The 27,428-nt window shown below is 41.8% G+C and overlaps 1 pseudogene; it reads left to right on the top strand.

Moving 5' to 3' along the window:
* The window catches only part of LOC118362159 (low-density lipoprotein receptor-related protein 4-like), a 32,561-nt pseudogene that overhangs the window by 678 nt on the left and 4,455 nt on the right, over window positions 1–27,428 (top strand).

The following is a 27,428-nucleotide window of genomic DNA, read 5'->3' as shown; positions in this document are numbered from 1 at the left end:
AGACGTGCCACATCCCACCAGTCTCGAGCTGTCCCATGTACCTCAAATTCCTCTGCTACACACACAGGGAGAACCTGCTGTGGGCTGACGACAGGTTGGAATTCTACCCAGAATGCCAAGCACCCTATTTCTCAACTGGAATATAAACAAAGGGGTCAATAGGTTAGGGGCTTATGAAACGCTCTGCTTGCTGCAGTAGCAGTCTTAATGTTGATGGAAAATCAACCATGGACTTGCTCTTGGCATTAGATGATAGACTTTGGAGCAACTATTTAACAGAAGTTGGAGCAGATTTCACTTTTATCTCCGCCTTAATGTACCACAAGTGGAAATGCACTTTATTTTCAACAGAAAGAGCTTACCCATGATGTTTCACAACATCATTGTTTTAGTCAAAGTATTATATTGTGGAGGATGCCGTCTGTTTCCCTGAATATATGATGTGCTAATACATCTGCAAAGTGCTAAATCTTCCAGTCGCAACTGAACCAAACAGCTTTTCGCTGTAGCCTGCACTTGAGCCATGGAGCAAATGAAAATCAGCGGTGCAAACTTTTTGTACAACTTTTTTCAAACTAAACTTAACAATCCACTTCTTTTGTCAATTTTTCACATATTTCTTAGCTAAATCAAATCAAATGTATTTATATAGCCCTTCGTACATCAGCTGATACCTCAAAGTGCTGTACAGAAACCCAGCCTAAAACCCCAAACAGCAAGCAATGCAGGTGTAGAAGCACGGTGGCTAGGAAAAACTCCATAGAAAGGCCTAAACCTAGGAAGAAACCTAGAGAGGATGTTTTTATGTGAAGATTTAGAGTTGTAAATCTTTTTGTGTTCATTTAGTCATTACTTTATTCTAAGTATAAACTCAATGTTTGCTAAGTACATTTTCAGTCCAGTCAGCTGATGTTAAAGAGCAACCACTTTCAACCTCTTTTTCATTATCTTCAGCACAAAACCAGTGTCTACATATGTGAAAATGGCATATTTATGCATTTTATATATATTTTTAAATACAGTGATTTTTTAAACACTGTGAGATTTGCGGTGATGTGGAGAGCAAGGAAATACCCTCCCTCTGGCTAGAAACTCATTCCAGGTTTTGAAAATCACGTTTCTTACTTTTACTCCACTTTGTGAAGTCACAGAGAAGCATTTCTTAGACCTTTCTTCTTGTCTTGCTTTTTATCTAGCTGTTTTCACATATGTAGACTCTGGTTTGGTGCTGAAGATAATGAATATGAGGTTGAAAGGTGGTGGAATTGCCCTCACTAGAAAGCCAAATACATTGCTTCATTCTAAGGGCTACGCTAGTGTGGATCATTCGAACAGAGCCTTGGTGTATGTTGTTGTGTGTGTTGTGCTGACCCCGTTGTTAAACCTAGAGCACTGACAGAAGACCTTTGGTCTTTGATCAGGTCTTGACAAGTTCCTGCTTTTTTCCCGAAGGACGGACATCCGACGAATCAGCTTCGACACCGAGGACATGTCGGATGACGTCATCCCGCTGGCCAACGTACGCAACGCCGTGGCACTGGACTGGCACGCTGAAGAGGGCATCATCTATTGGACTGACGTCACCACCGACTCCATCAACCGGGCCCAGTGGGACGGCTCAAGGCAGGAGGTCAGTTCTGCCCCATATTATTTTCTTTCTAAGTTAGTCATTTAGCAGATGCTCCTATCCAGAGCCACTTACTGTACAATGGAAGGTGCTTTCAATTAAAGTAAGTGAGACAACCACCCATTAAGATCATCACAAGTAAAATAGCTAGTAATAGAGAACAAAACAGTTTAGTGTTATAGTGGTGGATGTTTTGCCTAATCCTTGATAAGATACACTTGTTTGGGGGAATAATGTTAGCTGATGAGATCAGAGTATTGAGGAAAGTCCCTTGCACTTTACTTTTAACCAAATGTTGCCACCTATGAGTGTGGCGACAGCTGTTTGACTTTGTTGCTAAGGGGGAGTATTTCATTTGAAGTTACTGTACTGTATTGAAATTAATTGTTATTGTGTGTGTCAGGTGGTGGTGGACACCAGTCTGGAAAGTCCAGCCAGTCTGGCTATTGACTGGGTGACCAACAAACTCTACTGGACTGATGCAGGTAAGGAATGGTGTTCTAGATTTAACTATAGGGTAGTTGTACCACTGTGTATCATGTCAGCTATAGACTACCAGGAAGTCTTTATTGACTAGTCTTTATTGAGTAATTTGTTGTACAAACAATAATTAATTGTGTGTGTGTGTGTGTGCACGTGTGCACGTGTGCGTGACATCAGGTACAGATCGTATCGAGGTATCTAATGCAGACGGGAGCATGCGTACCATCCTGATCTGGGATAATCTGGACCGTCCCAGGGACATTGTGTTTGACCCGATTGGAGGGTGAGTCAGAGGTCAAGGTCAAGGTTAATATCAGGTGTCAGATGTCCAATGACACCACTGACAATAGTTTACAGAGTAACATGTAAACACATTTTTTTCCAATCGGTCGAATAAGTAGGTAAAATACTACTGATGGAAATATCAGGTATAGTCCTCCCAAAAAGTTAGCGCTGCATGGATTTTGTTGTTTACCACAGACACCTAATCTGAACATACATTATACAGATGACTTTTGCATACCACAATCATGTATAGTTTACTGATGCATGATTTTCCCTGAGTACCATAGATACATGTACTGGACAGACTGGGGTGTGAGTCCTAAGATAGAGCAGGCAGGGATGGACACATCTAGCCGTATCGTCATCATCTCTTCCAACCTGACGTGGCCTAACGGACTGGCAATTGACTACCAAACACAGCACCTGTACTGGGCCGACGCCGGGATGAAGACCATTGAGTTTGGCAACTTTGACGGCTCAGACAGACAGGTGAGGTGGTCTTGAAGGGATAGTCTTTAAAAGTTGTGGCTTATTTTCAACATATTTTTATTTGTTGTATGGGTATTTAAATCAAGTGAGACTTTTCACTCTGTAAATCAGTATACTGGCTAATATTTTTATTCACCGTCCCTCTCCCCTCCATTGGTGCCCAGGTGTTGATTAGCAGTCAGTTGCTCCACCCCTTTGGGCTGACTCTAGATGAGGAGAAGCTCTATTGGACAGACTGGCAGTCCAAGAGCATCCAGAGTGCCAACAAAATGACTGGCCTGGGATGACAGACACTCGCAGAGAACCTCATGGATATTCAAATGTTCCACCGCTACCGCACCACCGGTGTGTGTGCGCATGTGCGTGTGTGTGCGCGCATTCCCTGTTGGCCCTCTGAGTATTTTGTGACAAGATACTCGACTGCAACACCAGGTCCAGTGACCATTCCTGTCACAAGGGCTGCAAGGTAGCCTAGTGGTTAGAGCGCTGGACTAGTAACTGGAAGGTTGCAAGTTCAAACCCCCAAGCTGACAAGGTAAAAATCTGTTGTTCTGCCCCTGAACAGGCAGTTAACCCACTGTTCCCAGGGTGTCATTTTTGTTCTTAACTGACTTGCCTAGTTAAATAAAGGTAAAATTAAATTAAATAAACTAGGGGGATTAGGGACCAGGTAAACAGATCCTATATATGGGGTTCAGCACCTGGGGCTAATACCAGGCTGAAGCACCACTGATCAGAGTAGGGATGTCAAATGTTCAGCCTGCTGCACATAACCCGTGGAGGCTCTAGTTAAATTGTTAAATTGTGTTTGAGATCATTTTTAAACTGTTAAATGAGTGAGACATACATGTCATTGTTGCAATAGTTTGTGAGTGGGCAACATATACCAAATTTTATATTACACTCTCTCCCACCTCTGTCCCTCACTCTCTAGTGCGGACCCCCTGCGCAGTGAATAATGGGGGCTGCAGTCACCTGTGTCTGTTGGCCCCACCCCCTAAAGGCTCCAGCTGTACCTGTCCTACTGGCATCAACCTTCAGCTGGACGGAAAGACCTGCGCACACGGTAACATAGCAACAATATCATATTATTATACTACCAGCACCCATTGTACAACAACCCATGGTAGATTGGATGTTTTGGTGCCTCTGCAATTTAGACACCTGCTTGAGGACCTTATTACTGATGAATGACCTTGTTGTGTTTCTGCTTGCATTTTGTATTTTCTGAAATTCAGAGCTCTTCTGTAAAAGAAACCTTGGTCTCAGTATGACTACCTGGTAAAATAAAGGTTAAAAAATAACAATATACCATATCTCATCACCTTAACACAGTTAACTACAGAGATATTGATGTGTGTAAATAAACTACGTCTTCCAAGGTACTACAAGTAGATTGATAACAATGGTTCATTGTTATAACAAAATATTGTCTCATCGTTGACTTAAAGGAGAGAGAAAAAAACATAGTTTAGTATTTTGTTAATTAGCATGCTGTTGATATGGTCCCAACAACTGTGCATGTCAGCAGTAAAGTTTTCAAGATGAAACACTTTCAGTAAAAATCTGAAAGTGGGATGATAATGTGTTTTGCATTATCATCACTCTTTGCTTTGTACTATATGTGCTCCATCTTGAAAACGTTACTGCTGACATTATTTATTTACTACCTTCACCGCCAAGGCCCAAGCTGTGATACAGTATTTGCAGCCCATTGATTCTTAAAGAATATCACTTACCAATGCCTCAAACTTAGTTGAACTGTATAACCTCATCATAATCCTAAATATAAGGTAGTTTTATGCCATGTCCTGTACTCTCCATACTGATAGTGTTGTGTCTCTTGGTTGTAGGGATGAGTAGTTTCCTGGTCTTTGCACGGTGTACCGATATCAGGATGGTCTCTCTGGACATCCCATACTTTTCTGATGTGGTGCTGGCTGTCAACGGATCCATGAAAAACACAATCGTCATCGGGGTGGACCCCAAAGAGGGTATGTGTGAGCATATGTGCGTGTGTTTCAGCTTTGCTGTGATCTCAGTGTGGTATGAACAGGAAAATTAGGAAGATCTGCACTTACACTACTGTTCAAAGGTTGGGGTCACTTAGAAATGTCCTTGTTTTTGAAGGAAAAGCACATTTTTTGTCCATTAAAATTAACATCCAATTGATCAGAAATAGAGCGTAGACATTGGTAATGTTGTAAATGACTATTATAGCTGGAAACGGCAGATTTTTTATGGAATATCTACAGCGACCATCACTTCTGTGTTCCAATGGCACGTTGTGTTAGCTAATCCAAGTTTATCATTTTTAAAAGACTAATTGATCATTAGAAAACCCTTTTGCAATTACGTTAGCACAGTTTTCCCAGCATCAATAATGTCAAAAGCTGTACTGAAGTCTAACAAGACAGCCCCCACAATAATTTTATAATTAATTTCTCTCAGCCAATCATCAGTCATTTGTCTAAGTGCTTGTTGAGTGTCCTTCCCTATAAGCATGCTGAAATTCTGTTGTCAATTTGTTTACTGTAAATTTTTCCAGAAGTTTACTAAGGGTTGGTAACAGGCTGATTGGTCGGCTACTTGAGCCAGTAAAGGGGGCTTTACTATTCTTGGGTAGTGGAATGACTTTAGCTTCCCTCCTGGCCTGAGGGCACACACTTTCTAGTAGGCTTAAATTGAAGATGTGGCAAATAGGAGTGGCAATGTTGTCTGCTATTATCCTCCATCCAGATTGTCAGACCCCGGTGGCTTGTCATTGTTGATAGACAAAAATGATTTTTTTCACCTCTTCCACACTGACTTTACTGAATTCAAAAGTACAATTCTTATCTTTCATAATTTGGTCCAATATACTTGGATGTGTAGTGTCAGCGTTTGTTGCTGGCATGTCATCCCTAAGTTTGCTTATCTTGCCAATGAAAAAGTAATTGAAGTAGTTTGCAATATCAGTGGGTTTTGTGATGAATGAGCCATTTGATTCAATGAATGAAGGAGCAGAGTTGTCTTTTTCCCCAAAATGTCATTTAAGGTTGCACTATCATTCTTTATATAATTTCTTAGTTTCATAGTGTAGTTTATTTTTATTTAGTTTAGTCACATGATTTCTTAATTTGCAGTACGTTTGCCAATCAGTTGGGCTGCCAGACTTAATTGCCATACCTTTTGCCTCATCCCTCTCAACCACACAATTTTTCAATTCCTCATCAATCCAAGGGGATTTAACAGTTTTTACAGACATTTTCTTAATGGGTGTATGCTTATTTGTAACTGGAAAAAATATTTTCATAAATGCGTGAAATGCAATTCCTGTGCTGGTTTTAACTACCCTGGTAGGTTAACTGACTGATCCAGGTTACAGGTTCAAGTTTTTACCTGAGTGGGTACCTTGATGATAGCCAGTCAATATTTAAAATCACCCAGAAAATATAAGTTTCTCTGTTGATATCACATACATTATCAAGCATTTCACACATATTATCCAAATTCTGACTGTTAGCACTTGGTGGTCTATAGCAGCTTCCCACAAGAATGGGGCTCTATGTGAGGCAGAGGAACCTGTTGCCATATTACTTCAACAGTATTTAACATTAAATTGTCTCCAAGATTTACAGGAACGTGGTTCTGAATATAGACCGCAACACCGCCTCCGTTGGCATTTCTGTCTTTTCGGTAGATGTTATAACCATGTATTGCTACCACTGTAACTTCAAAGGTATTATCTAAGTGCGTTTCAGAGATAGTCAGAATATGAATGTCATCTGTTACAAGCAAGTTATTGACCTTGTTTCTTAAGTTCTTATGTTAATATGGGCTATTCAGATTTTTTTAATGCTTTACTGAGAAGCTTACCAGAGGTAGACTTACTCATGTTATTTACATTGGAGCTGATAGTGCAGGGTGAGCTGCATAAAGTTGTCTTCCTACTATTGCACACCGCCTCAGTGCTTACAGTGTAACTGATTTATAGGCTCAGGCTTACTGCTTACAATAGCTGTAGGATAAACAGATGTATTCGGTGCAATTAGGGGTACATAAATTAAATTACTTCCATTGTGTTTGCCAATGCCCCTAAGATAATGTACATTGATGCAGCATTAACAAAAATAAAAAGTAGGTGGGCGTGGGTTCCCCTGTAGTTTATCCAGAAGGGGGTTATGGTTCCCATTTGGGAACTACCCCTCCCACGTTCAGCTGGAACGGTGGCGCATGGAATGCAAAAATATTCGTAGAAATAGTTAACCTCCACACATTAACAAGTCCAATAGCTCAAATGAAAGATAAACACCTTGTTCATCTACCCAGCAAGTCAGATTTCTAAAATGTTGTACGGCGAAAACATAGCACATATTTATGTCAAACCACCACCGAAGACACAGCTAATTTGCAAAGCCAAGTTGAACAAAATATGCAATCAACAAACGCAGGATTAAAAGAAAAATAATTCACTAACCTTTTAAAATCTTCATCAGATGACAGTAATATAACATGTTACACAGTACATTTAGGTTTTTTTTCAATAATATGCAATTTATATCCATAAATCTTTGTTTACAATGACGGCATGTTCAAAAAATGCTACTCAAATGTCCGGAGAAATGATGATAGCAGACGTTATCTGACGGAGCTAACAAGCAATACACATCATCAATTTTAACTAAATATGCATGTTCTACACATAGATAGAAAGATACACCTCTTCCTAATCCAACCGCTGTGTTACATTTATTTTTAACGTTACAGAATTCGTTCACTGGGCTATAATATGAGACGGCGCTCTGAAATTAGCATTATGGCTCCTCTATCTTGGAGTCCACAGAAACCCAAATTTACCACATAAATATTCCCTTACCTTTGATGTTCTTCCATCAGAAGACCTGGAAGGGGTTATACTTACCAAAAACATTGTTTGGTTTTGAAGTCTGTGTCTTTAGGTTATCAAACGCGACAAATTCCGATCGAAATGCAGCCAAAATTCTAGTGGATGCGCACCAAAACTTCAAAATTACATATTATATGTCGACTAAACTGGTCAAACTAAGTGCAGAATCAAGCTAAAGCATGTTATAAACGTGGAAAACAATCCTTAGCACGAACAGAAACACCCACATCGTTTGGTCAATCCTGGAAGAAAGAGAGCTCTGGAGCGTCCGCGCGCATGAGAGTACTTATTTTTTCGCGTGACCCGAAGGTTTCAGCCCGCCAAAAGTCTTGTGGACGCGCGATTCTCACAATGGCAAGCCCCATTGAAAGCAGACATCGCGCTGAAGACATACAAACTGTTCTCAGGTCTGTAGCTGCTTGGGAAGGGTGGGGGCGATGACGTCAAAGTTGGGCCAACTTTTCTGATGACAAGAGAGAGTTTGGGAGAATGGCTGCTCTGAGAGTTCTGCTTTACATACAGACATAATTTGAACGGTTTTAGAAGCTTTAGAGTGTTTTCTATTCAATAATAATTATTATATGCATATATGAGCAATTTTGGACGGATTCTTTTTCTGTTTACTATGGGCACGCAATTCCTCCAAAGGGGGCAGTAGTCAGCCCTATCCCTAACAGGTAAGTAGGTTCGTTACTTGCTTTCTACGAGTAGCTACTTCGCTCCTGTGGTCAGCGCGAAAGTCAGCGCGGTCCACATTGTCCCGGAACAAAGCAAAGTAAACACAGCTCCTGCAATGCTGGAAACGTTCAATAGCGGCCTCCATTTGAGACCGCAGGCTAGCCAGCTAGGAGGAATCCCTGGACAGATAGCAGCGCTCACAGCAATTTAGCCCAACAGAGCCACAGGATTCAAAATAAAAGTATATAAAAACACTGTCAGCTTTTAAACCGAGGTCTTTAGTTCAGCTTTCGGCGTTCGACAGCATTCAACAGCAACAAACATACGGTGCGCTCTGATGACGTAGTAGTGTCGTCTGGATTCACCTGGATGTTATTTTAATGGACAAAAAAATAGGCTTTTTTTTTCAAAAAGAAGGACATTTCCAAGTGACCCAAACTTTTGTACCGTAGTGTAGGTTTTGCAGTAAAAATATATAGTAATATTCCATCTTTCAGACCAGAACTGTCCTTTGAGAAAAAAATCTCATTTTTTTTCATTGTGATCTGAATGTGCACCAGTGGTGGTCAGTGCCATTTAAGATGAGGAAGCACAATTTTGAGCATGGCCTTATTTCTATTACAGCATATTGAATGATAGTCATTCATATTTCATTCACCCAGCTCAATATAACATCAATAGGTTAAGGCTACTACATGATACCTACATTTGCCAAATAACCATCATGAAGTTGCTACATCCTATCCTATGAATTAAAGTTTACCACGTACATGCACAGGTCGAGAGAAATGTTTTAGTAATCAAGGTGACAGACAGTGAATGAAGCATTCAATACAGCCTTGCACACTTTTCCCTACATTTAGCTGATCTAGGGTGTAGTCATTAGTCCAGCAGTTGCAAACAAGAGTTTCTATTGGACAAATTTAGGTATGTTGATCCCAAATTTGTACCGTTTGCTTCTGTTTAAAAAACGTTTTTCAATAGAAATCGGTGAAATTAACACACCTCTGATCACCCGCAAACACAGTTCACTTTCATAGCAGCCACAGACAAACAGCATGATCACTTTGCCCGTTGTGTAATTCTTTCTCGCATATACGCTGTCCTCCTCTCTCCTTTCCCTGCGCTTGTGGACTTCATTGCACAACCCATTAGCTGTTTGTAACCAGGCGAAAAAACATTTAAGTCAAACCTTCATACCATAACCGCTGCACACAGTCTACATCGTTGTCACCATATTTGCTAATATCATAATCTACATAGCTAATAGAACTAACGTGTTAGTAAACCCGCTATAATCATACAGTGTACAGCAAGAAGTTTAGCAGCTACACCGGCGGGCCCCGGTGGCAATACATTTATAAAACCAAAATCTTATCTTGACTTGGAAGAGTTCCAGTGTTGGATAGCCATAGGCAGCAAGTTAGCAACATAGCATCCCTCTCTGTTTGAGCTGAGTGTTTGAGTAGGCAGGAAAAAAATATATATTGAAAAAAGGCGGAAGAAGTAGGCGGAAGAACAAAAAAATTATATATATACACAGTTGAAGTCGGAAGTTTACATACACCTTAGCCAAGTACATTTCATACATTTAGTCCTAGTAAAAATTCCCTGTCTTAGGTCAGTCAGGATCACCACTTTATTTTAAGAATGTGAAATGTCAGAATTTTAGTAGAGAGGAGAGAATGATTTATTTCAGCTTTCATTTCATCACATTCCCAGTGGGTCAGAAGTTTACATACACTCAATTACTGTTTGGCAGCATTGCCTAAAATTGTTTAATTAACTTGGGTCAAATATTTTGGTAGCCTTCCACAAGCTTACCACAATAAGTTGGTTGAATTTTGGCCCATTCCTCCTGACAGAGCTGGGGTAACTGAGTCATGTTTGTATGGCTCTTTGCTTGCACACGCTTTTTCAGTTCTGCCTTCAAATTTTCTATAGGATTGAGGTCAGGGCTTTGTGATAGCCACTCCAATACCTTGACATTGTTGTCATTTAGCCATTTTGCCACAACTTTGGAAGTTTGCTTGGGGTCATTGTCCATTTGGAAGACCCATTTGCGACCAAGCTTTAACTACCTTACTGATGTCTTGAGATGTTGCTTCAATATATCCACATCATTTTCCTACCTCATGAAACCATCTATTTTGTGAAGTGCACCAGTGCTTCCTGCAGCAAAGCACATGATGCTGCCACCCCAGTGCTTCACAGTTGGGATGTTGTTCTTTGGCTTGCAAGCCTAACCCTTTTTGCTCCAAACATAATGAAGGTCATTTATGGCCAAACAGTTCTATTTTTGTTTCATCAGACCAAAGGACATTTCTCCAAAAAGTACAATCTTTGTCCTCATATGCAGTTGCAAACCGTAGTCAGGCTTTTTTTTATGGCGGTTTTGGAGCAGAGGCTTCTTCCTTGCTGAGTGGCCGTTCAGGTTATGTCTATATAGGGCTCGTTTTACTTGACTTTTGTACCTGTTTCTTCCAGCATCTCACAAGGTCCTTTGCTGTTGTTGTGGTATTGATTTGCCCTTTTCGCACCAAAGTATGTTCATCTCTAGGAGACAGAACGTGTCTCCTTCCTGAGCTGTATGATGGCTTTTTGGTCCCATGGTGTATATACTTGTTTGTACAGGTGAACTTGGTACCTTCAGGCATTTGGAATTTGCTCCCAGTGATGAACCAGACTTGTGGAGGTCTACAATTTTGTTGCAAGGAATCTAGCTGGCCTCCGGCTACATCATGGTACTACCCCAGAGAGTGCTTTTGAGGCTACTGAAGACCTTCATTGCAAAACTGTGTGTTTTAATTAATTATTTGGTGATGTGAATATAGTTAGTATAGTTGTATCTATAAAGGATAACTTTTAATGTTTCAAAGATATGCACACGCTGTTCCATTTGCACGCACTAACACTAAACAGTGACGAACAGTATGTCTTTCAAACCTTGCTGTGTGTGTCTACTGCCCCCTGCAGGTAAAGTGTACTGGTCAGACAGCACACTAAATAAGGTGAGTAGAGCTAACATCAACGAGATGGCTCATGATGATATCATTGCTACAGGTAAGGGAAATAATCAATTAACTTTATTTCATAAAGCAAAACATATCTGAATCACATTACAGATCGTACTAGGCTAGTGTCTTTTTTGTCTTTCTGCTGTATTACAGAGGAATATTCATCTGTTTTTGTAAAAGAAATGATCTGTTGCACTGAAATATTTCAACTTCTATACTTCTGCATACCCTTCGTTTCTCACCTTTCTCTTCTCCCTAACTGTATCTTCCACACTTCTTTCTTTCTTTCTTTCTTTCTTTCTTTCTTTCTTTCTTTCTTTCTTTCTTTCTTTCTGGATTGAGGTGGCAAACTTGGACGGCTCCATGAGGAAAGTTCTGATCTGGCAGAACCTGGACAGCCCACGAGCAATCGCCCTCTACCACGAGATGGGGTAAGGAGTTAGAGTTTGGCTGTCAGTCAATTAAGGTTCACTGTGCACAGCAGTGTGTTTAGCTCCAGGTGCTGATTTTGCACTTGTTTTTCAATTAAAATGGAATTTTTAATTCACTAATCATATGCAGACTGTTAGTTAGTTCCTGTGTGTTTTATTGCAGGGCAATAAAAGTTGACCCGTCGTGAATTACAACCCAGCAATTTAGATTGGGCAATAGTTAGCCCTCTTTTGTCGGTCTTCTCTCTCCTCCAGGTATATGTACTGGACAGACTGGGGGGAACATGCTAAGTTGGAGCGGTCAGCGATGGATGGCTTGGACCGTTTGGTTTTGATCAGTAACAACCTAGGCTGGCCTAACGGACTGGCCATCGACAGTGCCGGCTCACAACTACTGTGGGCTGACACTCACACAGAGATCAGTCGCCCTGTCCAAAACGCTAAAGCTCCCGAGTGGCGCAGTGGTCTAAGGCACTCAGTGCTAGAGGTGTCACTACAGACCCTGTTTCGATTCCAGGCTGTATCACAACTGGTAGTGATTGGGAGTCCCATAGGGCAGCGCACAATTGGCCCAGCGTCGTCTGGGTTAGGGTTTGCCCGGAGTAGGCCATCATTGTAAATAAGAATTTGTTCTTAACTGACTTGACTGGTTAAATAACATTTTAATAAATAAGGCAACCAAGCCTGAGAGCTACAGAGTGTGCAGGCTTTTGTTCCAGCCCAGCTTTAGCACAGCTGGGTCATGTTTAAAGTAGGACTCACCATAGCAAAAGCATTTTGCCACTGAAATGACAGGTACGTGTTCCTATTGGAGAAGAAGAACGGAGAATATTCATTGAATTATTGGCGGCAGACCTGAACGGGCTGAACCGCCGAACCCTGGTATCCCCAGTCCAGCACCCGTACGGCCTGACCCTACTAGGACCACACATCTACTGGACCGACTGGCAGAGCCGTAGCATCCAGCGGGCTGACAAAACCACCGGCGCCAACACCATCACTGTAAGCAGCAACCTGCCCGGGCTCATGGACATACAGGCCGTGGATAGAGAAAAGCCACTGGGTGAGTGTATCAATGGCACACTAGCCTCGGAACAGCAAAGAGGAAGGTGTGGGTAGAGGTTTTCCTTGGTCCCCAGACTATTGCGCATGTCCCATAAAAGCATTGTACATCAACCATTCAAAGTTGGCCTTAGTGGGAGTGACCGTAGAACTATATGGGACTATGTCATCATTTAATTTTAGAAAATCACACGACTGCAAAAAATCTGGTAAGGTTGTTTGTTTGGTGTATGTTTGGAATTGAGTGGCACTTACCCATTTGCTGTCCTCCATTTGTCCCCTGTATTCTCTATTTATTGTTTGTCTTCCCTCTCTCACTTCACTTTCAATGGAATCAGTTGCCTGTATGTAATGGGAATGTCTTGAAACCAGTAAATATTCTGCTGCTACCCCTATTTGTGTACCTGCAACAGAAGTCTGACCTAGTTTTGTCCTCCCCCCCTCTCCAGGTTTCAATAAGTGTGGTAGAAGGAACGGGGGCTCTAGCCACGTGTCTGCCCCGCCACAACGGTACTTCCTGTGCCTGTCCCACCGGCACCTCCTCAAGGGGGACACCAGGTCATGTGACGACTCCCCCGAGACCTACCTGCTCTTATCCAACCGGGTCAGCGTGCGACGCATCTCCCTGGACACAAATGACCTGCACAACGTCATCTCACTGGACTACAACAGCGTGGACGGGAAGCTGTACTACACCGATGTCAGCCTGGATGTTATCAGGTATGCTAAAAAGACACTCCCACACAATATACAGTGTACAAAACATTAGAAATACCCTCCTAATATTGAGTTGCACCTACTTTTGCCCTCAGAACAGCCTCAATTTGTTTGGGCATGGACTCTACAAGGTGTCAAAATGTTCCACAGGGATGCCATGTTGACTCTAATGCTTCCCACAGTTCTGTCAAGTTGGCTGGTAGTGGATCTCTAAACCAAATAGATCGTTCCATCTCATCCCACAGATGTTCAATTGGATTGAGATCTTGTGACTGGGCAGGCCACTGCAGTAAGCGGATTCCTGGACAATCCTAACCTTGTGACATGGAGCATTATCCAGCTGAAAAAATATATATGTGCAGATGGATACATAGCTGCCATGAAAGGATGCACCTATTTGGCAGTGATATTTAGATATCCTGTGGCATTCAAACATAGCTTCACTTTTATCAAAAGACCCAATATGTGTGATGAAAACACACCCCACACCATCACAATCAGCCTGCAATGTTGAAATGCAGCATGATGGATGCATGTGCTCATGTGGTTTTCTCCATACCCTAGTCCCCCCATCAGCGTGTAATAGCAGGAACCCTGGATTCATCAAACCAGGCAATGTTTTTTCAATTCTCCAGTTTCCAGTGTTTTCGTTCCTTAGCGCATTGCTACTGCAGTTTCTTGCAGTTGCAGTGCGAAGTGGAACTCTAAGGTCATTGGCTGTCATACCCCTTTTGTGTCAAGGTATGACGAGTTTTGCATCATTTGACCAGGAATATGTACTGGACGGACACAGGTCGCAACACCATCGAGGTGGCACGACTGGACGGGACCAGCCGCAAAGTACTAGCCAACAACAGCCTGGATGAACCCAGGGCCATCTCTGTGTTTCAAAAGCAAAGGGTGAGAGGAGGATAGAGGGGGAAAGGGTGTAGTGGAAGAGATTTTGTGAGTGTTTGTAAGTGCGTGTTTGTGTGTTTGTGTGCGTGTGGGGGGTGGCAACTGGGTTGTCATTGTTTCATTGGTCTCTCTAGGTACCTGTTCTGGACAGACTGGGGTCCCATTGCTAGGATTGAGCATACACATCTAGATGGATCAGACCGTAAAGTTCTGATTAACACAGACCTGGGCTGGCCCAACGGACTCACACTGGATTACGACACACAGAGGTTAGAAAGAGAGAGTGGGAGGGAGAGAGTGGAAGGGAGGGGGATGGTGACTGGGAGGGAATAAGGGAATGACAGACAGATATACAGGAGAGAGAGTGAGTGGTAGGTAGGGATAAAGAGGGGGAATGAGAGACATAGATACAGGAGAGAGAAGGAGTGGTAGGTAGGGAGAAAGAGAGGGAATGAATAAGGTAATGGCAGACAAAGATACAGGAGAGAGAGGGAATGGTAGGGAGAAAGGGAGCGCAGGTATAGTTTTTGGTAATAAGTCTTGTTCTAGGGGCAGCCTTCCAGAGTGGTCACTAGCTGGCACAGCCACAAAGTCATATAATCTGCCTTAACCACACTGCTAACCCTAATGCCTAACCCTTCGATTAAATTAACTCTAAATTAAGACCAAAAAGCAAAGTTATGTTTTCATGAATTTTTACAATATAGCCAATTTTGACTTTGCAGGTTGCCCATCTAGCAAAAAAATTGCTCAGTTCTGCCTCCAGGACAAGACTCATCCCAATAAATGGCAACCCGCAGAGGGAGCGGGACGGACGGAGACAGGAAAAGAGGGAGAGAAAGACCGAAAACAGCATACAAAGCAAATCTCAGCCGAGAAAATCAAAGTATTTTCTGCAGAACATTGTTTTGTGTAGTAAATCATAGTACAGTACAAGAGTTTTCTGGCCTCTTGATAGGATAGCTTTGATGTCAATTCCTGTTAAATCCCTCTCATCTCTGTCTAATATCTCTGTAAAGTATTTTGGCCTAGTATGTAAATGAACATGTGTGTGTGTGTGTTTAACTCCTCCGTGTGTGTGTGTGTGTGTGTGTAGGATCTTCTGGGTGGATGCTCACTTGGATCGCATTGAGAGTTCCGACCTAAACGGAAAGCTCTGTCAAATCCTCGTCAGCCCTGTTTCCCACCCCATCGCCGTCACATAGGTATCCCCCAGCCATCAATCAACCACTTGACCCCTGACCCTGGCTACCACATCCACTCACTTGCTCTCATTCCTCCTCCACTCACTTGTTTGTTCACTGCCTCACTTGCTCTCCCTCCTCCTCCACTCATACTGAACCATAAAACTGAACCATTCTACTTCCCTTCTTCTCTGACCTTCATTTTCTTCCTCCCTCTCTCTCTTCCTCATTGTCTGTGTTTCTTTCTCTCCTCTCTTTTTCTCTACCTTGTTCCCCCAGTTGAAGCCAGTGTCCTCCCCTCTAAACCCCTTTCTCCCGACTCTCGCAGCAAGACCGTTGGACCTACTGGACGGACTGGCAGACTAAGTCCATCCAGCGTGTGGATAAACACACTGGCCGCAGCAAGGAGACCGTACTGGCCAACGTGGAGGGCCTCATGGACATCATCGTAGTCTCACCACAGAGGCAGAGCGGTAAGGGAGCAGGGTGAAGTTGCCCCTAGACACTGATCTTAAATCATTTCAGCATTTTCCCGACTAATGGTTAAGGTTAGGATTGGGGAAATTTTGCCCTTGGGCGAGTGGCAAGTTACCCCTAACTACTGATACCGGTTCTTATGGCGAAGATTAGCATTGAGGGTAATCTGATCCTAGATGGTTAGAGCCAGCATTTACCTTCAACCACCTTTGTGGTGTCGCCACAGTGACTGAGTGTTAATGAGGCATTTCTGGGAGTTACATTTTTCCCCACTCAAATCAAAGTTGTTTTGTCACGTGCGCCGAATACAACAAGTTAAAGTGAAATGCTTACTTACAGGCTCTAACCAATAGTGCAAAAAAGGTATTAGGTGAACAATAGGTAGGTAAAGAAATAAAAACAACGGTAAAAAAAGACAAGCTATATACAGTAGCGAGTCTATAAAAGTAGCGAGGCTACATACAGACAACGGTTAGTCAAACTGATTGAGGTAGTATGTACATGTAGATACGGTTAAAGTGACTATGCATATATGATAAACAGAGAGTAGCAGTAGCGTAAAAGAGGGGTGTGGGAGACTCCCAAAACATATGAAAGAACGTACTCTGCTCAGATGAGACAAAAATGTGGCTTTTTGGCCATCTAGGAAAATGTTTTGTCTGGCGCAAACACAACACCTCTCATTACCCCAAGAACACATAGTGAAGCATGGTGGTAGCATCATGCTGTGGGGATGTTTTTCATCAGCAGGGACTGGGAAACTGGTCAGAATTGAAGGAATGATGGATGGCGCTAAATACAGGGAAATTCTTGAGGGGAAACCTGTTTCAATCTTCCAGAGATTTGAGACTGGGACGGAGGTTCACCTTCCTGCAGGAAAATGACCCTAAGCATACTGCTAAAGCAACACTTGAGTGGTTTAAGGGAAAACATTTACATGTCTTGGAATGGCCTAGTCAAAGCCCAGACCTCAATCCAATTGAGAGTCTGTGGTATGACTTACATATTGCTGTACACCAGCGGACCCATCCAACTTGAAGGAGTTGTAGCAGTTTTGCCTTGAATAATGGACATAAATCCCAGTGGCTAGATCTGCCAAGCTTATAGAGACATACCACAAGACACTTGCAGCTGTAATTACTGCAAAAGGTGGGTTCTACAAAGTATTGATTGGGGGGGTGAATAGTTATGCACGCTCAAGTTCTGTTTGTCTTATTTCTTGTTTGTTTCACACAAAAAACTATTTTGCATTTTGCATTTTCAAAGTGGTGGGCATGTTGTGTAAATCAAATGATACAACCCCCCCCAAAAAAAATATATTTTAATTCCAGGTTGTAAGGCAACAAGATAGGAAAAATGTGAAGGGGGGGGATATTATCGCAAGCCACTTTACATGCCTTGTTTAGAGCTAAGATAAACACATCTTTTTACTCAACAACAGTAAAAGTGTTCAACATTGTATTGTGAATCTCTACAAACTCTTCTTCATCTGTTGAGTAAACCTTGCATGTTCACCTGCAAAAAAATGGCCATTCAGCTTTTGAGGCGAGGCGTACCCCGAGGGGAACTCCATCCCCCCGCTAAGCAGAAAAGGTGGGTCAAGGAATGCAAAAATATTCTTTAGAAATATTTAACCTCCACACATTAACAAGTCCAATACCTCAAATGAAAGATAAACACCTTGTTCATCTACCCATCGTGTCAGAGTTTCGTGTCAAAATATTTTACAGCGAAAACACAACATATATTTATGTTAGACCACCACCAAACCAAAGAAAAAAGGTAGCCATTTTTTCCAGCCAAAGATAAAATCACAAAAGCAGGATTAAAAATAAAATCAATCACTAACCTCTTGAAAATCTTAATCAGATGACAGTCATATGACATGTTACACAGTGTCACGTTCTGACCTTTATTTCCTTTGTTTTGTATTCATTATTTAGTATGGTCAGGGCTTGAGTTGGGGTGGGCAGTCTGTTTGATTTTCTATGATTTGGGGATTTCTATGTTTTGGCCTAGTATGGCTCTCAATCAGAGGCAGGTGTCATTAGTTGTCTCTGATTGAGAATCATACTTAGGTAACCTGGGTTGCACTGTTTGTTTGTGGGTGTTTGTCTATGTCGATTGCTTGTTTCAGCACAGTTCTCAATTAGCTTCACGGTTGTCATTTCATTTATTGTTTTTGTATAGTGTTTCAGTGTTTTCTTCATTAAAATTCATGATGAACACATACCACGCCGCATTTTGGTCCTCCGATCCTTCTCGCCTCTCCTCTTCAGATGAAGAGGAGGACGACCGTGACACACAGTACATTTATGTTTTGTTCGATAATATGCATTTCATATCCATAAATCTCAGTTTACATTGACGCCATGTTCAGAAATTCCTCCAAAATATCCGGAGGAATTATAGAAAGCTACGCCAGATAACAGAAATACTCATCATAAACGTTGACTAAAGATACATGTTCTACATATAATTAAATATACAATGGTTCTTAATGCAACCGCTGTGTCACATTTTGTTTTAAACGTTACGGGAAAAAGCCTAACATTGCAATAATCTGAGATGGCGCTCAGACGTAACAATATTTCTCCGCCATGTTGGAGTCAAAAAGAAATACAAAATTACAACAGAAATATTCCCTTACCTTTGATGATCTTTCATCAGAATGTAGTGCAAGTAGTCCTAGTTCCACAATAAATAGTTTTGTTCCATAATACTAGTGTGCAAGTAGCAGCATTTGCTATCACTTTCAGCTCACATGCCCAAAAACGGACTTCTGGTCCAGGATAACTTGCATGAAAACTTCCAAAAGACATATTCCAGGTCAAAAAAAACTTGTCAAACTAAGTGCAGAATCAATCTTCAAGATGTTATAATCATATATATCCAATAACATTCCAACCGGATCATTTGTTTTCATCTGGGGCCGATTGGAACAGCCGTAGCACTCACAGAGAAATGCGCCACAACAAAATGGCATTCTCTTGCGACACCGACTATTTTCCCTCCCATTAGGTCAAAGTTCACAGCAAATGCTCCATTACACTTTCTACTGAATGAGGACATCTAGTGGAAGACGTAGGAAGTGTTTCCAGTTCCATAACTTGTTGGGAAGGGAGGGGGCGATGACGTCAAAGTTGCCCCAACTTTCAGGATTTCAAAACGTGTTTGGAAGATTGCCTGCCCTGTGAGTTCTGTTATACTCACAGACATAATTCAAACGGTTTTAGAAACTTGAGTGCTTTCTATCCAATAGTAATAATAATATGCATATATTAGTAATTTAGGACAGAGTTTGATGCAGTTCACTATGGGCACGCAATTCATTCAAAGTGAAAACACTGCCTCCTATCTCCAACAGGATATTATTAAGGGATTTCCATCCCGTCAATTACGGTCAAAAAATACTAAATTAAATCCCAATCAAAAGCAATTGTCTTTAAAAAAAAATCTAAATATCTTTCATGAAACATAAAATATATGTTGTTACCTTCACAGCCCTGTATATTCCCCCCTCAAGCCAAAACCACGACAGCCCTCAAGGAACTACACTGGACATTATGCAAACTGGAAACCACATATCCTGAGGCCACATTTATTGTAGCTGGGAATTCTAACAACTTAAATTAGAGAAAAACGCTACCCGAAGTTCTATCAGCACATTGACTGTAGACTGTAGTCGCTTAGGAAAAACACTAGACCACTGCTACTTGCCTTTTTGAGATGCTTACAAGCCCCCGCCCTCCCATTAGCAAATCAGATCACGACTCCATTTTGCTCCTCCCTTCCTATAGGCAGAAACTCAAACAAGAAGTACCCAAGGTCTATTCAATGCTGGCCTGACCAATCAGAATCCATGCTTCAAGATTGTTTTGATCACGCGAATTAGGATATGTTCCCGGGTAGCCTCTGAGAATATCATTGACATTTACACAAACACTGTGACTGAGTTCATCAGGAAGTGTATAGGACATGTTGTTCCCATGGTGACTATTAAAGCCTACCCAAACCAGAAACCGTGGATTCATGCAGCATTCATGCAAAACTTAAAGTGCAAACCATCGCATTTAACCATTGCAAGGTGACTGGGAATATGGTTGAATGCAAACAGTGTAGTTATTCCTTCCATAAGGCAATCAAACAGGAAAAACGTCAGTACAGAGACAACGTGGAATCACAATTCAACAGCTCAGACTCGAGACAATCACAGATTACAAAGGAAAAACCAGCCACGTCGTGGACAGCGACATCTTGCTCCCAGACAAGCTAAACACCTTCTTTGCCCGCTTTGAGGATAACACAGTGCCACTGACACAGGCTACTCCCAAGGACTGTGGTCTCGCGTTCTCCGTGGCCAACATGAGTAAATCATTTAAGCGTAATAACCCTCGCTAGGCTGCCGGCCCAGACGGCATCCTAGCCACGTGTGCAGACTAGCTGTCTGGATTGTTTAAGGACAAATCTCTCCCTATCCCAGTCTGCTGTCCTCACTTGCTTTAAGATGGTCACTGTTCCTGTACCGAAGAAAGCAAAGGTAACTGAATGACTATCACCAGAGGGAGCACACCCCTATCCACATCGACGGGATTGCAGTGGAGAAGGTGGAAAGCTTCAAGATCCTCGCCGTACACATCACTGACAATTTGAAATGGTCCACCCACACAGACAGTGTATGGCAACGGGTATGGCAACTGCACCATTTGCAACCGCAGGGCTCTTCAGAGGATGGTCCGGTCTGCCCAACACCTTACGGGGAACACTGCCTGCCCTCTAGGACACCTACAGCACCCCGATGTCACAGGAAGGCCAAAAATATAATCAAGGACATCAACCACTCAAGCCACGGCCTGTTCACCCCGCTATCATCCAGAAGGTGAGGTCAGTACAGGTGCATCAAAGCTGGACCAGGAGTCTGAAAAACAACTTCTATCTCAAGGCCATCAGACTGTTAAATAGCCATCACTAGGCAGCTACCACCCGGTTACTCAACCCTGCACCTTAGAGACTGCTGCCCTATATACAGTGCCTTGCGAAAGTATTCGGCCCCCTTGAACTTTGTGACCTTTTGCCACATTTCAGGCTTCAAACATAAAGATATAAAACTGTATTTTTTTGTGAAGAATCAACAACAAGTGGGACACAATCATGAAGTGGAACGACATTTATTGGATATTTCAAACTTTTTTAACAAATCAAAAACTGAAAGATTGGGCGTGCAAAATTATTCAGCCCCCTTAAGTTAATACTTTGTAGCGCCACCTTTTTCTGCGATTACAGCTGTAAGTCGCTTGGGGTATGTCTCTATCAGTTTTGCACATCGAGAGACTGACATTTTTTCCCATTCCTCCTTGCAAAACAGCTCGAGCTCAGTGAGGTTGGATGGAGAGCATTTGTGAACAGCAGTTTTCAGTTCTTTCCACAGATTCTCGATTGGATTCAGGTCTGGACTTTGACTTGGCCATTCTAACACCTGGATATGTTTATTTTTGAACCATTCCATTGTAGATTTTGCTTTATGTTTTGGATCATTGTCTTGTTGGAAGACAAATCTCCATCCCAGTCTCAGGTCCTTTGCATACTCCATCAGGTTTTCTTCCAGAATGGTCCTGTATTTGGCTCCATCCATCTTCCCATCAATTTTAACCATCTTCCCTGTCCCTGCTGAAGAAAAGCAGATCCAAACCATGATGCTGCCACCACCATGTTTGACAGTGGGGATGGTGTGTTCAGGGTGATGGGCTGTGTTGCTTTTACGCCAAACATAACGTTTTGCATTGTTGCCAAAAAGTTCAATTTTGGTTTCATCTGACCAGAGCACCTTCTTCCACATGTTTGGTGTGTCTCCCAGGTGGCTTGTGGCAAACTTTAAACAACACTTTTTATGCATATCTTTAAGAAATGGCTTTCTTCTTGCCACTCTTCCATAAAGGCCAGATTTGTGCAATATACGACTGATTGTTGTCCTATGGACAGAGTCTCCCACCTCAGCTGTAGATCTCTGCAGTTCATCCAGAGTGATCATGGGCCTCTTGGCTGCATCTCTGATCAGTCTTCTCCTTGTATGAGCTGAAAGTTTAGAGTGACGGCCAGGTCTTGGTAGATTTGCAGTGGTCTGATACTCCTTCCATTTCAATATTATCCCTTGCACAGTGCTCCTTGGGATGTTTAAAGCTTGGGAAATCTTTTTGTATCCAAATCCGGCTTTAAACTTCTTCACCACAGTATCTCGGACCTGCCTGGTGTGTTCCTTGTTCTTCATGATGCTCTCTGCGCTTTTAACGGACCTCTGAGACTATCACAGTGCAGGTGCATTTATACGGAGACTTGATTACACACAGGTGGATTGTATTTATCATCATTAGTCATTTAGGTCAACATTGGATCATTCAGAGATCCTCACTGAACTTCTGGAGAGAGTTTGCTGCACTGAAAGTAAAGGGGCTGAATAATTTTGCACGCCCAATTTTTCAGTTTTTGATTTCTTACAATTTTTTGAAATATTCAATAAATGTCGTTCCACTTCATGATTGTGTCCCACTTGTTGTTGATTCTTCACAAAAAAATACAGTTTTATATCTTTATGTTTGAAGCCTGAAATGTGGCAAAAGGTTGCAAAGTTCAAGGGGGCCGAATACTTTCGCAAGGCACTGTACACATAGACATGGAATCACTGGCCACTTTAATAATGGAACACCAGCCACTTGAATAATGTTTCCATAATGCTTTACTCATCTAAAATGCATATACTGTATTCTGTTCTACTGTATTTAGTCATTGCCACTCCGACATTGCTCGTCCTAAGATTTAGATATTTCTTAGTTCCATTCGTTTACTTTTAGATTTGTGTATTGTTGTGAATTGTTAGATACTACTGCACTGTTGGAGCTAGGAACACAAGCATTTCGCTACACCAGCAATAACATCTGCTAAATATGTGTATGTGACCAATACAATTTGATTAGATATGTGCCATTGTGAAAATGCCACACAAGGGCGGCAGAGTTTAACAGGTTAAAGTAAGCCCTTTCTCTTCCCTTCAGGCACTAACCACTGTGGGGTGAATAATGGAGGATGTATCCATCTCTGCTTTGCTAAGACAAACAGCTTTGTGTGTGCCTGCCCTGATGATCCAGACAGCAGGCTCTGCTCCGTGAGTGAGTGAGTGAGTGAGTGAGTGAGTGAGTGAGTGAGTGAGTGAGTGAGTGAGTGAGTGAGTGAGTGAGTGAGTGAGTGAGTTTGTTTGTGTGCGAAACAACTTATTTTGATAAACAACAATCCAGCTTTGTGTGTGATCTGTTTATGTATCTTTAAAACACTATTCATTGTTCCTATGTTTAGTCTCATGTTGTGCCCACCTCGCCAGACAGAGAGACCACCAGCACTGCAGCCCCCAACAAGATCCCCAAAGCCCCCACAGACCCTCAGCAAGGACCCCCACTGATCAAGTATGTCAACAACAGGCCTGACATTTTACCTCATCGACCATGACTTGAAGGGATTCTACTGATGCATAATGAGGGCTGTCGGATATGAATATTTAAATACCTTGTATCACAATGCTTTACTTTTATGTCTTAAGTTTGTGAGAAAGTATATGCGCAGTTTAATGGACATGCCGAAAGATGAGTTTGGATTGGTCTGCCACATAGCATGTGTCTGTGTATCGGAGCTGGTCAGTAACTCTAAACCTAATGTCAAGTTAAAGTGTACTGTTAGCTAGCTAACGTTATGTGTATGCTCTCCACTTTCTGGAGGACCTAGTTGTTAAATTAGTGGAATTTGAGTATGATAGCTAAGGAGAGGATTCATGATTAATGGATAATAGAGGATTAATGGAGTGATTTCAAATGGAGGAAAAAAAGCCTGCAAATCTGGATATGGAGTATGTGATAGAGCAGTAATGAGTCAACCCAATACTCCGGCAAAGTGGAACTCAAGGATTCTGGACTGTTGCATTGATAGGAGAGTCTGTTTGTGTGGTACCTTCTGTTCAATGTGCCTAGCCTGTCAGATGGCTGAGAGGTATGGTGAATGCTTCTGTCTCCCCTGCTGCCAACAACTATGATGATGATGCGCACATCAATAAGAGAGAGATACAACATCCCGGGCAGCTTAATTGATGACTGGGCAGTGTACATGTTCTGTGGGCCCTGTGCTCTATGTCAGATGGCAAGAGAGATGAAACACCAGCTGTGTTGAGATTGAAAGGCAATCAATCCATTTGAGTTTTGGGGGTCTGTGCATACCTAATAAAAGAAGAAGAAAAACATTGATGGATTTATATTACATACAGTATCTGATGAATTCCAATTGAATAAGTCATGCATGGAATTTAGAATTGTAAGTCGCTCTGGATAAGAGCGTCTGCTAAATGACTTAAATGTAAAATGTAAATGTGAGAGGGAGAAAGCACCAGTCTGGATTACATTGTCAAACTAAAGGCAACCATGCATGGTATCAGACAGGTGACACGTCCAACCATGATATATACTGGTAAGATAGTCTAGCTTGCTACATTTTCAGATATTACACGTTTCAAATTTTGAGAGAAAGGGGTTTCATTTCAAGTGTACTGTTAGCTAGCTAGCGTTAGCTGGCTGGGTAGCTAGCTAATATTTGCTGGCTGGGTCGCTAGCTAACGTTGTGTGTGATCTTATTCTTCGTATCTCAGACACATTTGATTGACTAGTTAAAGCCATAGAACCTGGTTGGTTAGCTACCTGCAGATTCATGCAGGGTAGTGATGTCATTATGTTCCACTGTTTAGCTAGCTTGCTAGATGTCTTAACAAAAGACTCCATGCAAGTAAGGTTATCCATTTCAATAATGTCACTGCAACTGTTAATAGACTTACTAGCTGGTAAATTCGCTCTGACTATCTACTCCAATTTCAGACCACGGGTACGATAGTCTAGCTAGCTACATTTTCACAGAAAGGTGGTTTCATTTTAAGTGTACTGTTAGCTAGCTAGCATTAGCTGGCTGGGTTGCTAGCTAACAGTATGATCTTATTCTTCGTATCTCAGACACATTTACTTGACTAGTTATAGCCATAGAACCTGGTTGTGGTTAGCTAACGTAAACTCACCCCATTCCGTACAAATAACCGCGACACTTGAACGTGGCTGCAATGAAAACGAATGGGACTGTAGTGACTGTGTTGGCATCAAAATCCGGGGTGTGAACAACGTTTCGATTCAACATTGATTGACATGGCAATGGACTAACAGTATTTGAGAAAATATGAAAAAACTGACCCCTGACATTGTGACGTGTCACTATGTAACGTACAGCGTGAATTTGCAACTCATTTTGTGCCGTACAGCCTCTTTCCACCAGGGGTAGCCCTTCTCTCGCAGATTAAAATCATGCTTAACCATATACACGTAAGAAAACTTCATGATTTTTGTCTAAATTAATATAATTGTTGCTAATATCAAACTAATATTTCATGACTAGTGTGCCTATTGCATTTTTTGCGAGCCATCATTACTGCGAGCCATCATGACACTCAAAAGCCGGAACAGCTGCAGTTCACTTGTGAACTAACGTTAGCGCAGCCCTAAACCCTTCTTCAAATTAGACACAAATCTTCAAACAGGTATGTGATGACATAAAGTCTGTTTAATTTACATGTTAAAGTTTTTTTTCATACAACATATTTCCCCCTTTTCAAGATCACTTCGTAGCCTTCGCTCCCCACCTGACGGAGCTCATTGCCTTGTTGAATTATGCAGAGATGGGCATCATGAAGGTCTCGTCATTAATTGTGTTGGAAAGGGGAGAAATTGTGCTTGACATTGGTATTGATATTACAGTTGATCTGGAAGTATTACGTTTTTTGGGCGCAAAAATAAGGTCAATTTAACGGACCAAGGCGATGTACAAAAGTGAGTGAGTTTACGTTACCTTCAGGGTAGTAATCTGGGAGTAACTAGCCAATGTTAGCCAGTTAGCTTGGGTCAGTTAGCTTGGAACTGTCGTTGTGAGGTCAGAGCTTTCGTAACAATGCTACTTATTGGCCAGAGTGTCCACTGTGCGCTCTGAACGCCATACGCTCTGAATTTACAAATGGACAATCTGACAGCACAGTTGCAGTCACCAACGCTCTGGATAACATAACAGCCTAACCAGCTCTGCTAAGGCGAGTAATGTTCAGTGAGCTGTTCTCTCTCTCTCTTAGATGTCTGGAAGTAGCTGGCAAGTTAGTACAGAACGCATGGATCAACCCTTAAAGAGATGGGTGGGGCTAAGGCTTAAGAGGGTGTGAACAATGCTGAATGGATGTAGACTAAGAAGTGCTGTCCAATAGAAGTACCAAAACATTGAAATACGGTTTTCTCAAAAGTGAGTTTACAAGTTGATCAACTTTCAAAGCAGAATTACTTTCCCATTGTTTCCTCAAATGCGTTGTATGATATACCATTTTGTTGCTCTTATTCTCTACTTTTATCCGATATAAAAAAACAGAAATTCAAATGTTGTTACATAAGACCGAATCCAGGTGGTGAATCACAATAAATGATTCACTTTCAAATATACAGTGTTGATTTTATAGGCTATATCTAATTGTTTAGATGTCATAGCAGTGTAATCCACTCATTGGTTGATGTTCATCTGCAACGCTTCTTTCACAGGGGAGGGTCTTCATATCAGCTATGTTATTGGAGGAGCATTGACCATTCTTGCCATCCTGATAATCATCACTGCCTTCATTATTTACAGGTAAGACCAAATCCTCTCTAAATACAAAAAATTCCTCTCATTTGACATTTACATTTTAGTCATTTAGCAGACGCTCTAATCTAGAGCGATTTACAGTTAGTACATTCATCTTAAAGTAGCTAGGTGAGAGAACCACATCAGTCATAGTAAGTAAAATGTTCCTCAAAGTCATCAATAAAGTCAGTGCTAGTAATAAAATAAAAATGTGTCTTTATGTCTATGCTCCATCCCTTTATCTGTCCAGATCTGAAGTAAGAAATTAGGTGAAAACAAATTGAGCACCAATAGATTTGGCCAATGATAGTGTCAGGTAACTTATCGTTTCATATCAGTGGAGATAAAGAACACACAGAGGAAGCTACATTAGACCTGTGACATTTGTCTGTCGTGGGAGCTAACCTAGATAGCCACCCAATGGACAGTGTTAACCAGTGGACTGTGTGTACAATGTGTTTTCCCATC

The sequence above is a fragment of the Oncorhynchus keta genome, chromosome 2, assembly GCF_023373465.1.
Source record: "Oncorhynchus keta strain PuntledgeMale-10-30-2019 chromosome 2, Oket_V2, whole genome shotgun sequence".
NCBI classification, from domain to species: Eukaryota; Metazoa; Chordata; class Actinopteri; order Salmoniformes; family Salmonidae; genus Oncorhynchus; species Oncorhynchus keta.
This window is presented reverse-complemented; position numbering and strand designations above follow the sequence as displayed.